The sequence below is a fragment of the Apus apus genome, chromosome 6 (genome assembly GCF_020740795.1).
Source record: "Apus apus isolate bApuApu2 chromosome 6, bApuApu2.pri.cur, whole genome shotgun sequence".
Lineage (NCBI taxonomy): Eukaryota > Metazoa > Chordata > Aves > Apodiformes > Apodidae > Apus > Apus apus.
In genome coordinates, this window is record NC_067287.1 from 386,205 (window position 1) to 401,316 (window position 15,112).

General features: G+C 39.5%; 1 protein-coding gene across 5 annotated transcripts in view; it reads right to left on the reverse strand.

Moving 5' to 3' along the window:
* PKP4 (plakophilin 4) overlaps positions 1–15,112 on the reverse strand; it is an 82,183-nt gene that overhangs the window by 61,713 nt on the left and 5,358 nt on the right. Inside the window, exon 1 of one of the 5 annotated variants that reach the window (XM_051623437.1) lies at positions 1,523–1,541. The exons of the other annotated variants lie outside the window; for them this stretch is intronic. The gene's annotated coding sequence lies outside the window, so the exon portion shown is untranslated. Of the gene's footprint in view, positions 1–1,522; positions 1,542–15,112 lie in introns of those variants that run through there. 5 annotated transcript variants of the gene reach the window in all.

A 15,112-nucleotide genomic window follows, 5' to 3' on the forward strand; every position in this document is an offset into this window, starting at 1 on the left:
ACAGGTGATTCTTCCAAATTTTCTCCCCACTTTTCTGAGCCTTCCATTGCTGACCTGCAGCCAGTAACAAAAGTCGCCAGAGTAATTAATACTGAAGAAGTAATTTAATTCTTATTAATGCTGTCACTAGGATAGGACAGACTACCTATTCCATGAGGGAAACGTGAGAAAAACTAATAACATCTCATCCGTAAAAGTACTCATATTTATCTAGCTACAAGATTAACTCAAGATTAACTCCTGATCTACAGGAGTAAATCACCAAGGACATCAGAGCAATTCTCATTAGTACAGAAGAAAAAAGCTCCAATAAGCTAGAATCAACTTGCTGGGACACTAACGTGATATTTATTTACAATTAAGTTATTCTTATAAATCTACATGTAAGCAATGAGGCAGACCTTAGCTGTCCAAGATTCTTGTTGTATCATCCTTCACAGTAAGTGTAAAAGTCAAAACAAAAAGAAGACTTACTACATTTCTACAGTTTTTAGATTAAGACATGATTAAAATGTATCTGATTTTTTTAGTTACTTCACAGACATGTCAGTACACTTCTAGGCATGAGTAGCTCCAATTAGCTCCATTCTGCTACAAGGACAGTGTTGCTCACCTACAAGCTAGGCAGTGATTTACATTTCCAAGCTTTGTACAACCAAGTGACTGAACCAAGACAGACCCTGTATTATGTCTGCCAGCCAGCAGTCATGTGTTTGGATGAAAAGACAGCAGATGACAAACCTGCAAAGATGATGCAAGCAATTAAAACTGGATTAAGTAAAGACTGCTCAAACATTTTCCTGAATAATAGGTTTCAGAATTTCCAGATGCAGTAAGTCAAGACATTTCATACATGACACTATAGGCTAAACATTCTGTTAAGATACAACTTCTCTTAATGGACATCAGTAGTGCATCAGTTTTGAACACATGGACTTCAGGATAAAACCAGGGAAATAAAATATATTATCTGATGAAAACATGCAAGAAATTTACTTCTATAATGACAGGATAGAAAAATGTACCTGCATAATTGCACAGGTTACAAAAGAAAACTCCATGTAACTGATACTCTGCCTGAGAAATGTGTTCAACTATCCTACTGCTACATTCACCATCTTCCTCATCCCTTTTTTTTTCAGGACACATTTTTTTCCTCTTCTTTTTTTTTAATACATGCAGGTTCAAAAGCTATCTAGTGCTATGTCCTTTTTAAAATGTAAACATTTTTACCCAACTTTTTGGATAACCATGTATTTGTTACAACTCCTAATACAAGGCAGCAGTTTTGTTTGGGCTTTTCTGGCCCATGGCTACATACTTTAACTCCACTCTAGTGAGCAGGCAAGATTCTACATCTGCAAACATCCAGTCTTAACATGCTCAAAAGATTCATATTTTAATAGCTTTCAAAATAACCATTCAACAGAAGAGATCAGGCAAGTACAGAGGACGACCATTTTGAATACAGGCATATTTACAATCATCTCCTTCAAGGCCTGAGGCACCATTGGTAGCTCACCTTGAAAAAACGAAGAATCTTTCCCATCTAGAGATGTCTGGAGAGGTTCACGCTTCACAAACACATGAAGTACCACCAGCTAATTTGCAATAAATAACAGTTTTCAGTAGTGTAAGTCAGCAAGCCTCCATGCCCTAAAGAAAAGACAAACAACAGACCCCAAAACTTCCCTTTGAACCATCCCAAGCCTGTATCACTCTATTCTGCCAAGGTGCCTGAATACACTGCCATTTACGACAGGGCACGGTGCTCAAAACCAGCTCTGCAGACTAGCAAGTAAACAGATTTTTCTCCAGGGATAAGTTCAGCCTTATTCCAGTGCAGACTGGGAGGGAGGAGGCATGGCAGCGTCACAGAAGGCTTTTAGATTTTCCACACAGACTGTCAGGTGACAAAGACATTCACCAATTATTCATTCAACCATTCATAGAAGGATAAATTCTTAGCTTGGTGTTGGAATATTCTCAACTAATTCAGGGTATGAAGTAATTCAGAATGAAACTTAAAAACTGTGACAGCCATGTAGCTGCAGTGCAGGTACACTGTGCAGTACTGCTACCAAGTGCCTGCAAAGTGCAGGAGCTCCAAACTGACCCTTTTCAATCTCCCACCTGAAAACTCCTTAAATGAGCAAATGGGAGTTAGACTGAGAATAATTTTAAGATATAAATACCACCAATAAAAACAATAGCTACAGGTATTATTCAGTTTCCACTTACATTTTCTCCTAGCCTTGCAAAGCGATTACTGAAGTACTACTACTCTATCCATTACTCTATCCATTAGTGTGCCTTATGTCTAACAATAACTGTAGGCAGATATATCTAACTGGAAGCATTACAAAACCAAATTTGATTTATATGCATTTGTAGAATTATGCTTCTCAATTCTGTCATACAGTATACTGGGGAAAAAAGTTATTATATAAACTATTTTCCCAATTATTAAAATGAACAGCTACACAACAAATTTGAAAGACAGCTGAAGAGTTAGACTTCGACAGCTCCCCCTGTTTTGCCAGTACAAGTTTCTGAGGGATGTGGTGCAAGGTGTGTCACTGAAATGGTCTGGAGCTAGACACTACCAACCCCCTGTTGCATCCTGCCTTCAAACAAAACAGCCAGACTGGATCAGGGTTGTGATTACACTTAGAGCACAGACTTGCATGTTTGTACTGACACTGCAGTCTCCATCTCTGCTCTGAGAACTGTGGTTCACCAATGAGTCACCAATGGGCAGCAGCTTAAATTTGGTTTAGCAGGGAGAAAAATCCAACCATGTCCTTGCAAAATTTAGAAACTGATGATGATGTAACTTCTGCTTTTATTCAGGATACATTTATAAGTTCTTTAATGCATCCCATAGTTGTTCCTGCTCAAATGACTACTACAGAAACGCCAAATTCTTGCATACCATAAAGACAGACTGGAGAATACCACTGTTCTCTAATAAACATGGCTATGGATTAGCAAGAGGTTTTACTAAAATTCAGTTTTATCAATTGCTAAACTGTAGTTTACTTTTCATTTTGCTCTGAAACAGAATTGCACAGCAGAAACTTGCAGCTATGAACTGTCTACATGCAAACTTCTGTATTGAAGCAAATGGAGCTCCCTCTTCTTCTGTTCTCCAAGCTAGAAGCTAAAAAACGTTGCATGTAGCAGCAAACTCCATGTGAATTACGCAACAAGCATCTGGCTTTTAAGGACAAAATTACTAATACTTAATCAGTTCTCTCTTTTCTTTCTCAAAAAAAAGGTATCACTGGTATTATTTTTCTGAGGTACATTTGACTTTGTTACCCTTAAACACTTTAAGTACTTATAACTCTAGAGATAATTCAGTATTTCATGAAAGCTCCATAAAGAGATGAAGAGCTGTGAAACACCAACATTTACAAGTGACATTTAGAGATCAAAGACAGAGTAACTTGAGGAAAACCATAAAGCAATGTGAATGAGCTGATGTTGATAAATACAAAATTGTGTGAACTATTCCTATGAAAGGGAACCACCTGCCTTCCCACAGCAGGGGTGGATGACAGAAGCACAACTCTAACATTAGGACACATTTAGGTTAAAATGTTTGGCTTGGCAGGCATGAAGACTTTTTGCAGAAGTCTTTTCTAAGGTAAAAAAGCCAGGTTCATGATACATTAAAGTCAGTATTTTTAATCAAACTCTGAAACAGATGCCCATGGTACAAAATATAGACAATTCAGTATATAGCAACAAGGAAATTCAGAGGGATGGAAAACTGTATACTGAAGGAATGAAGACAAAGCGTGGAAATGCTCAAGAAAGAAATACTGACTGAAGGCAAACACTTCAGGTTTTCTCCTGATGCTCAGTTAAGCAGCAACTCTGACCAGCATTCGCAGGCCTCCTGTTGTGTGGAAGCACTGCAGCTTCATGTGTTCTACAATGATGCTAAGACGTGATTTTCTTCTCTCAGCAAAACACATTTCTCCCAGTAAAACCTTCCACAGTCATACAATTTTGTCATGAGACGGCAGTATTTTGCATCAAAGTTGAGCAGTTGGAGACACAATTTAGATAGCTTTCCTGCCTCAGCTCCTGAGAAACTGAAAACATTACTCAAATGTATTTTAAAAGCTCGAAGTCTCAAAGGAATCTCAAATATCTGTCACAACATCACTCTTATTGCTACCTTTTAATTGTCTGCCCCATACTCTATTATAATTGTAATTTCTGAGCAGAGAAAATTAAACACGCCAAAACCAGTAACAGGCTATCATGTAGGCATTAGAACTTCAAGTGTTGAGAAAAAGTGTGGATTTGTCAAGAGCAGATTATATAAAATCTACCTAATTTTGTTCTATGATAAGAGCACTAGAAGAAACGCATCTTGAATGTAAAGCTTTTGACACTGCCATGTGGCCATTTGACAAGCAGCCTAGATAGCACAGGTGAAAACACGTCGGGGGAAAGACATAACCACTGTAACTTGTTGGAAAGTTGCAATCAAAGCAGTAGTTAATAGTTTGCTTGCATGGAAAGAAGGCTTGACATGGGGTTCTGCCCAGACACTGCCCACCCCTGGGATCACAGAGGAAAGCTGGTGATCACAGGCTGCAGGGGAGGGGAACACACGCATCACTGGGTGGTAGAGAGTTGGAGATTGTGAACTACAGATCTATCTAAAAACAAATGCCAAACTCAAAAGCAGGTGATCCTAACTCAGATTCAACTTTGAAGCCTGTCTACCCCAGCAATACTCACTGATTTCCTTGCCTTGCCTACCCTCACGTTCCCCCAGCCTACAATGACCACACAAGTCCAGCACTGAAGCAGGAGCAAATGAAGTACAGAAGACAACAGCTCTGTGGAAAACAACATGAAGCTGAGATGCCTGTAATCAAATCACTTTCCTGTGACAAAGAAGGGGGGGAAGATCATTCATTTATCACTCCTGCTTATTTTCTACTTTCCACTGCAGTGAAATGCACAGCCTTCCCAGTCCTCAGCTCCAGAGGTACACCCAGGCTTGTGCAGCCAGTGTCAAGTCAGGTCAGTTGAAGAGTCCCAAGAGCACACCCAAAGCTATGCAAAATTTGTGTTACCTGTGTTTGGATACAAAACTGAGACTATGGGGAAGAGTGGTAACAGCTGAAATAACTTAAGTCACTGCAGGAAAGAAAAAGCAATAATCAAGAATAATATTTAAAAGCTACTGCTATCTTCTTGCCAGGTATCAGATAATATCAATGACATGAATTATTTAAGTTTTGCTGTCTGTTCTAAATGGGATACTAGGCTGCTCCACCTCCCTTACAAATTCACACAAACTTTATTGTTTAGGCCTTTTCCTAACTACAGATAACAGAAAGAATTAAAGGCTCACAGTTATGATGACTTCGATATACCTGACAATTAATACTGATACATTTAAATAAGCAACTCCACCACCAGAAAAGTTATGGACTGAATCAGTTATGTTCACTGTGTTTCATCATAAAGCTCAAGATGAGGGGTTTAAAACACAGCTATCAAAAGCAAATCCTCTCAATAACAGTAAGTAGTTGAAAAATTGTGCAATCTTAAGTCTTAAAAACCCTCAACAATTAATTACAGTTTTAGGGGATTTCCACTTTCAAAAGAGAAAGCCTGCTCTTGCTTGCACTGTGCAAATCCAGGAAAATGTCAATATAACAACTCAGGAAATATACTCATGGATGACAACAGCAGAAAAGAATGCACTTCCAGAACTTGCAGGATTGCTACTTCGTGTATTGCTTAAATAGTAATTGTAGTTAGAGACATCTTTCCTTTTTTAGAATGTCTTACTTAATATTCATTAAAATATATACAATTTCAGGTAGCTGATATTGAACTTAACTTTCTGAGCACTGTGAAGTGAGAGGAAGCAGCTGAGCACCAGGCAGGAAAGCACCCCAAGCCAAAGAAAGCCCCCAAGCCCTTCAGCAGAATAAAGTACTATAACCAGCCCCATTCGAAAGGGATGAAACGACAAGTAACATCTCTATTAATATACCCCAGGAATTGAAAATATTTGTTACACATATAATTTATGCTATCTAAGAATTAAAACATTTCACCAAGGTGCTTTAAGTAATGTGCTAGTTTTCAGTATTACAGGCAGCAGGATAAATTAACTCAATACCTAATTGCATTTTTTGCCTTTTTATTTGAGGGAGACACCACTTCAAATCTGAAAGCTTTCAAATGGAGTTTTTCAGCAAAGGCACAAAAGAGGTTTGACAAAGAGTTTAACTGCTTTTTTCATTTTCTTTTAAAGCTTGCCTGGTTCATTCTCTACGAGTTCAGCTCTAGCTTTGAGCACAGAGGCAGGTAAAGCTGCAGATGCCAGAGCACATGTTAGCATGCCCAGCAAACGAGGGGCAAAAATATGCTTACAAAACTACCTTACACTTCTCAGTCTGTAACACTCAACTCCTTTTGTCAAACAAAAGCACAACAAAAACTTAATAAAAACGTCCACATATAATGATTTCTTCAAATCTTTAAAGACATTTCTTCCTTACAATGGCAAATACAGTTTGCAACTTGCTTCTCCACAGTAACGCTGCTGGTTAACTCCAAATAACTCTCAACACACCTTCTGATGAACACTTAAATCTGTTTTTATGTTTTAAAAGCAGACGTCAGCAAGGCTATTAACACAGACTTTGGATCAACATGCCCAAGTCAGCACGGTAAACACACACACTGCCTTGTCCCATTTTTACCTGGTTTTAATACAGGTGCTGTTGCTGCTTGTCAACATCCTCTCGTTGAGCCACAGGAAGGATGTGCCCAACAACACTGTCAGAGAGGTGGAACAAGCCTTAACCTGTCACTTACAGTCACCTTACAGGCAGCACGTGCTTGCAGCCAAAGCAGGGCGGATGGATGCCCAGGGTGCTGCCCTCAGAGAAGGGGTGTCCCCAGGCCAGCCACCTCCGGCACGGCAGGCCTGTCTCCCAGGCTGGGACTCAGGCCAGGGAGCAGCCCTCATCTCTGAGGGGACAGCTTGAACTTCCAAACTCAAAAAGCAAGGCCACCACCACCACTGCTATCCTCAACAGGAATTAGAAACAGAAAGCATTTAAATGAAGGGAAACGTACTACAGCTGGCACAGGACAGAGCTCTGACACGAGGCTGGCTACTTGTTCCACGCTTGTCACCAACTAACCCCTGACAGGGGTGGCCCGAGGCTTTAGACCTTCTCATCCCCAAAGAAGTCTTCATGAAAGCAGAACGCTTTATTTACTGGAATGGCAATATGAATATCAGGTTCCACACCGAGTTCCAAAGAACTGATGATCTAACCTCACTGATGACCTATTTGCAAAAGGTGGCAAGGCTTGGCACCACGCCGAGTATAGCATGCTCAAACTACAAACTTTCAACCAAAAAATAAAATAAAAATTCTTTCTTAATAAGCTATTGATTCAGTGTCTTCACAGACTTTTGCGATGCTTCCAACAGATTATAGTTATAAATTCAACTCATCAGTGATGGTAAGACCCACTGACCAAAGCAAGATTCAAAAGATAGAAACAGTCATGTTACCAGCTTTCAGTTTCAGGGAGAAGTCATCTCTCTGGAGATATCATTTCAGTAACTGGCATTCCTTCATGTGAAAATGGAGACAGTTTATAGCATGATCATTCATGCTTTTTAGTGAATCTCCAACAGCAGAGAAGACATAGCTGCCAGTAGTGCAGCTATTTGCAGTGGAAGCTGTTAGAAACACCGCTAGAAAACTGGTCCTAGAAGGCCTAACTTTTCCAGCTATTGATTGATGCATGAATAATCATCACAATGATTTGGCACAGGTCTTAATTTAATGGATATGGTGAAGAAAGATGAATTAAACCAGCAAAAAAGATCACTAACTCAAACTCAAGCCTAAAAGAACAGAAAAAAAAATAAAAAATCAGTTGTCAGAATAGCTGTGGACCACATTGTTATGGACTAATTAAAATTTTAAATGGAAGGATAATTTAAGGAGGCAGACCTGTAACTGAAGTAATCTGTTTGAAAAGAACAAATCTTATGAAACAGAAAACAACGTGGTGAAATCAACCAGCTGAATTCAGTGAAGCTGCTTGATGCTGGTGCTACCAAACAAACCTGAACTTTTCCAAAACAGTGGAAGGGATGACACACAGAAGCATACATTGTACACTCAAGCCAAGAAAGCATTATTTACCTGGGAAGCATACCTACTTGAAAAGATATACAAGTGAAAAAGCAGAGCACCCTAAGGTGCAAGAAGAAATCTACACATCCACAAATTTGGAGAACTACTGCTTTCCAAGTCAAATAATAAAGGAATTATTATGAAAGCTGCAGAGACAATCAAGCTAAACCAGCAAAGAAATGCCAAGAGTAACAAAAACAGTTGCCTGTAGAGAAAACACACTCAGGTGATACCTCACCAGGTACCTAAGATATAGAATAAGACACAGTCTCTATTTTCAAAAGATCATGATTATATATTCAGCCTGTTTATGGGAAGGAAGACAAAGAAGTAGCATCAATGAGAAACTCCATCTGGAAAGAAGTTTCTCCATTAGGAATTCCCCTGTGACCATATTTACCAACTGGCCTTCACACGTCTTCCAAAATTCTGGGGGCTTTGGTAGGCAAGAAGGGCTTGGGGCATGAAGCAGGTATGCTACTATGGAAGACTTCAAGGAATTAAAACTTGCTGTTCTGAAAGTTTCTGTAACAGACAATAAGGTCACCACAAAGAAGTGACTGGTGAGAAGAATAAGGACTCACTAGTGGTCCTCTGAAATGGCCACAGTAATTGCACATGCCACTGTAGAATACATCAAAAATACAATTCCAGCAGAGATACTGAAGTGTTGCTTCCATTATCATGAAATAAAAGTTAGCCTAGTGCCTGGCACAGGTCTTGTTTCTCACATTTTCAGCTGGCTGTGCTGGTCTGACTGAATTCAAAGGCTGTCATGATGATAAAGGCACCAAACTCTCCTTCTTGACAGGCAGAAACCTTATGAAACAGTGACTAAGGAGATACTGTTTTCAGTGAATACTTGGGGGTAAAAATGAGGATAAGTAGATATTTGAGAGAAGATTGAATAGGTCTCAAATAACAGTAGAGAAATGTATCTCTATAAATATAAATTAGGAAATTTCTTGTTGTAAGGAACATCTTAGAAAAGTAAAAAAAAACATCCTGAATACATTTCTTGAGAATAGATTTATTGGTGGCTATTTCCTTCACTGTTGTAACTGCAGTTAAGAGTCCTTAGAGTGGATTCCTATCATACTGGTAAACCAAATTTGTTTTTTCTTATGGCAAAAGGACACATTGGTATACAAATAAAATCATGTCTAGAATGAGGAAAGTTAAACTACTTCCATCACACAGCCAAAAGAGTAGAAACTAGCTCACTGCTCTGGGATGTGTTTACAGTCAGGATTGTTTTGATTCATATCCTGCTGGCTTCTTCGCAACTGGGAAACTTTGAGGTCAAATCAAGGTGATTTGCTTGCTTTCCTTCTGTGGTAGGGACATTTCAGTTAGGGCTCTTGAATAAAATATACACAACTACCTTCATACAGCAACGGAACTTATTAATAATCAAAGCTATTACTACATTTAGCATCCACCCACGGCACTCTAACAATGCTAAGTAGACCTGGACATCCACAGGATGTTTAGAATCACACACTCATGTTCCACCATGTTTAAAGGTACAAGCTGGTATTTGAAAACAAGTAGTTCAAGCTAATTTTATAGTCAGACTTCCCATTTTGTTTAAATTCACCTGGGATTAAATGAGGATCTGAGCCCGCCTGTTCAGTTTAGAGTTAGTCAAGGTGGTTGAGCCCAGAGCCACTCTAACCAATCCCAAGGAAGTAGCACAGGAGAAAATCTACTCAGTTGTGGCTGTGTCATGATAAATGATAACCTGCTTGGGAAGGATGTTGTATGTCCCCTGTCCAAGTAATCCTGCACACGTAAATCACCCTGCTATTTGAAGATAACATACAAACCAACACACAAATCATATACTGCAGAAAGTTTGACAGCCACATATTCTGTCACCTAGATGGAGAAATGATCTTGATATTGGCCAGTTGAGAGGCACAGTCACTGCATCTCCTAATACACACTTTGAAATAGAAAAGGCAAAAAGGAAGTCAGACATGAGCACTATGTCATTTGGTGTTACTAGGCCCACTTCCAGTGTACTGGACAAGATTAATTACACCGAACAAGGAAAAGCTGGGCAGAAAGTTAATGTGCACTCAAAACTGAAAGGGCACAGTTGGTGCTTGTATGCCTATGAAGTCCTAAGTTTTACAGATTTAAGATACTACGTCATGAAAACATCACACCAAACATTTTCACACTCATATTAAAAAAAAACAAACGGGTAAGAAGTCTAAACTTTGGAGCACACAAGGCTGTCCATCAGCAAGGCTCTTTGAAAGGAAACCCAAGTCACCAATGCTATTGTAAAGGCAGCTGCTCACTCCACGCACTATAGGACAAATTATTGACTGCATTAAAAACAAGGAAGCAATGTATTTTTTAAATATAGCATATCCTCAGTTATGACCATTGTCTTCCACTTGGATTGTCCTGTTCCACAGACTGAAAAAATGCAAATCTCAAGCTCCCATCACAAACCCAGCTACCCACAAGACCTTCAGAACCGCCGCTTTGCATCAGGCTGGAGAGATCCAGCCAGCATGCCAGCCCTGGGGGAAAAGGACTGGAAAAGTGAGCAGCCCTGTGTCCCTGGCTCTCCCTCCCAGACACCATGAGGAAACAAGTGGCCTGTACAAACAAGGTAGCTTCCAATTTTGAATTACTAGGTTCAACTCAGTTTGAGGAATTTAACGGTAAAACAGATAAATGTCCTAACTACAGTCTTTTTTAAAAGCTTTGTTAAATGAAGGAGAAATATTCTGAGGAAGCACAAAGTATTAGCTGTTCTGGGGGGGATAAGGGGACCCCCCCATATTCTGGAAAGAATCTTCTCTTAAAACATTTAAATACAAGTCCCAGATTCTTGCAACAAAAGATGCTGAAGAACCACAGTTACTTATATGTTGTCTGGAACCAAAGCTTGATTCTGAAATACAGGCCAGGAGAGCTTAGAATTTTGAATTTAAATAGACTGTAGTCTTCCATGAGGATTTTCACCTGATGCCTTGGTTGAAGAAATTTTAAAACACATTGATGGTTGAGTTACCACAGCCACATCTCTGCTCTGCTTCTGCCCGAGGCTGTTATCCATGGCCAGCACAGGGGCTTTGTAGCCAGGGGTTACTCAGGTAATGAATGTTGCAGATGTTTCACTCATTATCTATTCATACTGGGGGGAAGAGGACACACCTGAATTTCTAGAACTAAAAGGCATTTTTGCACCTAAGATAAAAATCTGTAGCCTAGGTATAGTTCTGTGCAACATGCAGATCACTCCAATCAGCACCAGGCTAGTTCTGAGTTAGGAGACAGAGGCTAAAGCCACCTCTGTGATAACCTGGGCAAGGAGGGAAAGAGCAGAACCAGAGTGCATGCACTAAGGTGTCCTGTCTCCCCTTCCTGCAACATGTTTAGCTTTGCCCATCTAAAGACTTGGAAGTGAGACAGACACGTCAAATATTTTGCAAGAAAAGCCTGAGCAGGCAGGCGGGTGCTCGCCGCGCAGACGGGAACGCCTGTGCCAACTGCGCCTTGCTCCAGCAAGCCTGGGGCAAAAGCTTTGCTTAGGGCCACGCAGAACCAATTAATAGCTCCAAGAGAAGCACAAAATATTGAAGAAGTTACCCACTCAGTGTCAATAGTTCTTGATTTTGAAAAAAAAAAAAAAGTCTATTCCAGTAAAAGAATGCAAGACAGAGTATTCCTGAGCTGCTGCTGCCGTGACCAAAGGCGACGGGAGGAGCTGCTGTCCTAAATTTTCATAGAGTGACAGTCTTCTAAAGCATGACCAACATCAGCTTCCATTCACCAGGAGGAGATAATGTTTATGCCTCAAAACACAGCAAGCATCTGCACAGCAAGAACTTTGTTTTCACAACACTCCATCTTAACTTGCAAGTTTGAGAACAATCAATGCAGAAAAACATTAAGCAGTAAATACCAGGGAAAAAAGCCCCAACAAACCCTGAGAAGTTGAGGACTCACAGGTTTTCTGCAAAGCAACCAAAACAGCAATTTAGAGCAACCTGCTGCAGAAATGTTACTTTTGGTGACAGTACAATAATTTTAATACTTGCATTGATCCATTCTGACACTAAAGTTGCAGATAAATTAACTAGTCTACCAACCTGATACTTTCACTTGACCATTTTAATCTGAAAAGATGTGCACGTAGGGCTAAGTAACTAATAAATAAGCTTTTAACCAGGTGGTCTTATTGAAACTGTTAACATCTGAACATGCGAAAATAACACCACACAGTTTGCAATGCTATACATAAACCATTATTTTAAACTTCCTATAATTAAAATTATCTGGAATATTATCATAGCAAAATATTTTTGTTCTGTTGGAATATGATGCCTGTGGTACCCTGAGATGAAGGGAAACCAAAGGAAAACTTTGGAAAATTTGCAATAACTTGAGTTATCTTCGCTATCTAAAACAAAACACAAACTTGTACGTTCCTTTTTGAATTTAAATTTCAGTCCTTCTGAAATATATCAATAAACATTTATATTATAGGATGAATCCATATACTAGTAATACCAGAAAATGTAATAATATAAAATAATACAGTGAGCTACATCACTAAACCAGCATTTGATCCAATTAAAATAAGGCAAGGCTTTCTAAACCAAATGGACTGCAGGTTTCCTAAAAGCATGCGTGCTTTGATTTCAGGTATCTTCTACTACATCCACCCCAGTAACACAGATATAAACAATCTAGTAATTCTGAATACCAATACACATATTAAGTTTCATAACTATTACCTTCCCACACTGTGGGAGTAAACTTCCAGACTTTGTTGGAGCAGGAGCAACTGACTGAAGGACACTGTCTTCCTGCTCCTTTCCAGGCACTCAGGGTTGGCCACAATAAAACTCAGCAGCTCACCAGACAAGTCTGATTCCTGTTTTCAGCCTGCCTTGCTACTTGAATGTGTGTTCAGCTACTGAGTATCTTTGGGGTGGGATGTTTTGCAGTTCAGTTTGAGTTTTGCTGCTGCTGGGTTTTGTGCCATGTTTTTTTTTGGTTGGGATTTTTTTAATTTTTATTTCAGTGTAAGTACACTGGTGAATTTTGTGTTGCTTAATAACCTCCGTGTTCCACAATAACATGAAACAAGACTCTCAGCATTGGAAGACTGATTTCAGCAGCCTGAACAAAAAAGCATCCCACAATAGGCAGTGCTCCCTACCAGAACTTCAGAACTTGCTTTAAAAAGTTCAAGTCTTCGAATCACAGTACATTTTTGTGTCAGTCTTTCTATTCTGTAAAGAATTTGAAACAATTATTTTAAAAAGTATCTTCTGGAAAAGAACGTGTTTAATTACAGTGACATCTCAATGTATTGCTCTTGCTACAATTTATGCTAAGAAACAACAGCAGAACTTACAAGAAAACCTAGTAACTTTCTTTCTTATTCAAGAATCCCAATAGCATGGAAAAATCAGACACTTCTCAGATCTGTGAGCCCATCTGAAATGTTTGGGTTCAAGGATTTTTAATTTCTTGTTTGAAATGCAAACAATACCCCAGAAACAAGTGATGTCCTGTATCAATCACCTCACATGCCAATATTTCCCATTTGAGCTAAAACACAGTACCAGTCATTTTCATTATATTCGTTTTATGAGGACAAAGCTTGATGTGAGGGATACAGAGCAGCAACAGATGGCAAATTCTGCTAGTGTATCTTTGATTAAGACTGTATCAAATCATACAGACCAACAACTCAACATTGCTCCCAGATCACAAGCACCCTGGAAGAAGGTAGGTACTGCAAAAAGTCATGTGCTTGACCTCTTCTCCTCCACTTGTTTCATCTTTCTGATTAAATTTTGCCTTTTTGTCTGTAAGTTCTATGGAGCGTGGATTTCCCTCTACTTCACAAAAGGGCACATCAGTTTGGGGTTCAGGCACTGTGACAGCACCAGTGAAATCTCCTTTCACGATATGCTGTCATTTTGATACTCTTGTCTTATTTCTTAGTAACAAAACCTGGCAATTTTGTTTTTAAAGAAAAAACAGGCAAAAAAATTAACTCTTTTTGAGATGTCTCCCTATTTATCTTTAAAAACCATGCAAGACTTGAGTAGGAATCTGCAGCAGACAATCAGTGAGCAGTGACACATAAAGGCTTCTCTACACAGATTTTCCTCAGTTAACACTCCAGAAGCCCTTGCAATCCATTGCATTACCTACAACATCTTGGTTTCATTTTTGTGAGAGATATTAAGCACTCTTTTCTTGAGCATGACACAGTGACATGGGAGACAGGGAGTTGTCTCAAATTGTTACAGAGATGAGTGATTTGTATTGGTTTTTATAGGTCTACCTTCCAGATGACAACTGCACGAAACCTGGTCCACATGTTATACAGCAAATTCTGCCAGCACAAGACAATGAAGAACACCTTACTGGAACTGGAAGGATTTCCTTCAGGAGCACATAGGATGCACTGCCTGCCACTGCCTTCCTGGGCAGGAAAGGGACAGACACCCACAGCACACTGGAAACCCTCCTGTTCTCACATTGCTAGCGGAGATGGCGTCAGCAAAATCATTTAAGGCAAATTAAGATACAGAGGTTTTCTATTGAACACGTGTAATGCAAATGCTTTTGAGTACATTTATTAAAAAATATTAAAAGTATAGCACAGGTGATAGCCTAAGGCTTTCCACACCACTTGTGTGCCATGAGGTTTTGTTAACAAGGTAAAGAAAGAGGAAAAGCTTTTTATACCCACACAAACAAACAGAAATCCAGGATTTTTCTAATGCTTCTTCCCATTACCTTACAGCTGAACCTCATTTGAGGAAAAGCAGTATCTGGCACCACACAGTCCAGCTCCTCCCTTTCCTCACCTGCTCCCCAGATCTCTGCTACTTCTTACCCTGCCT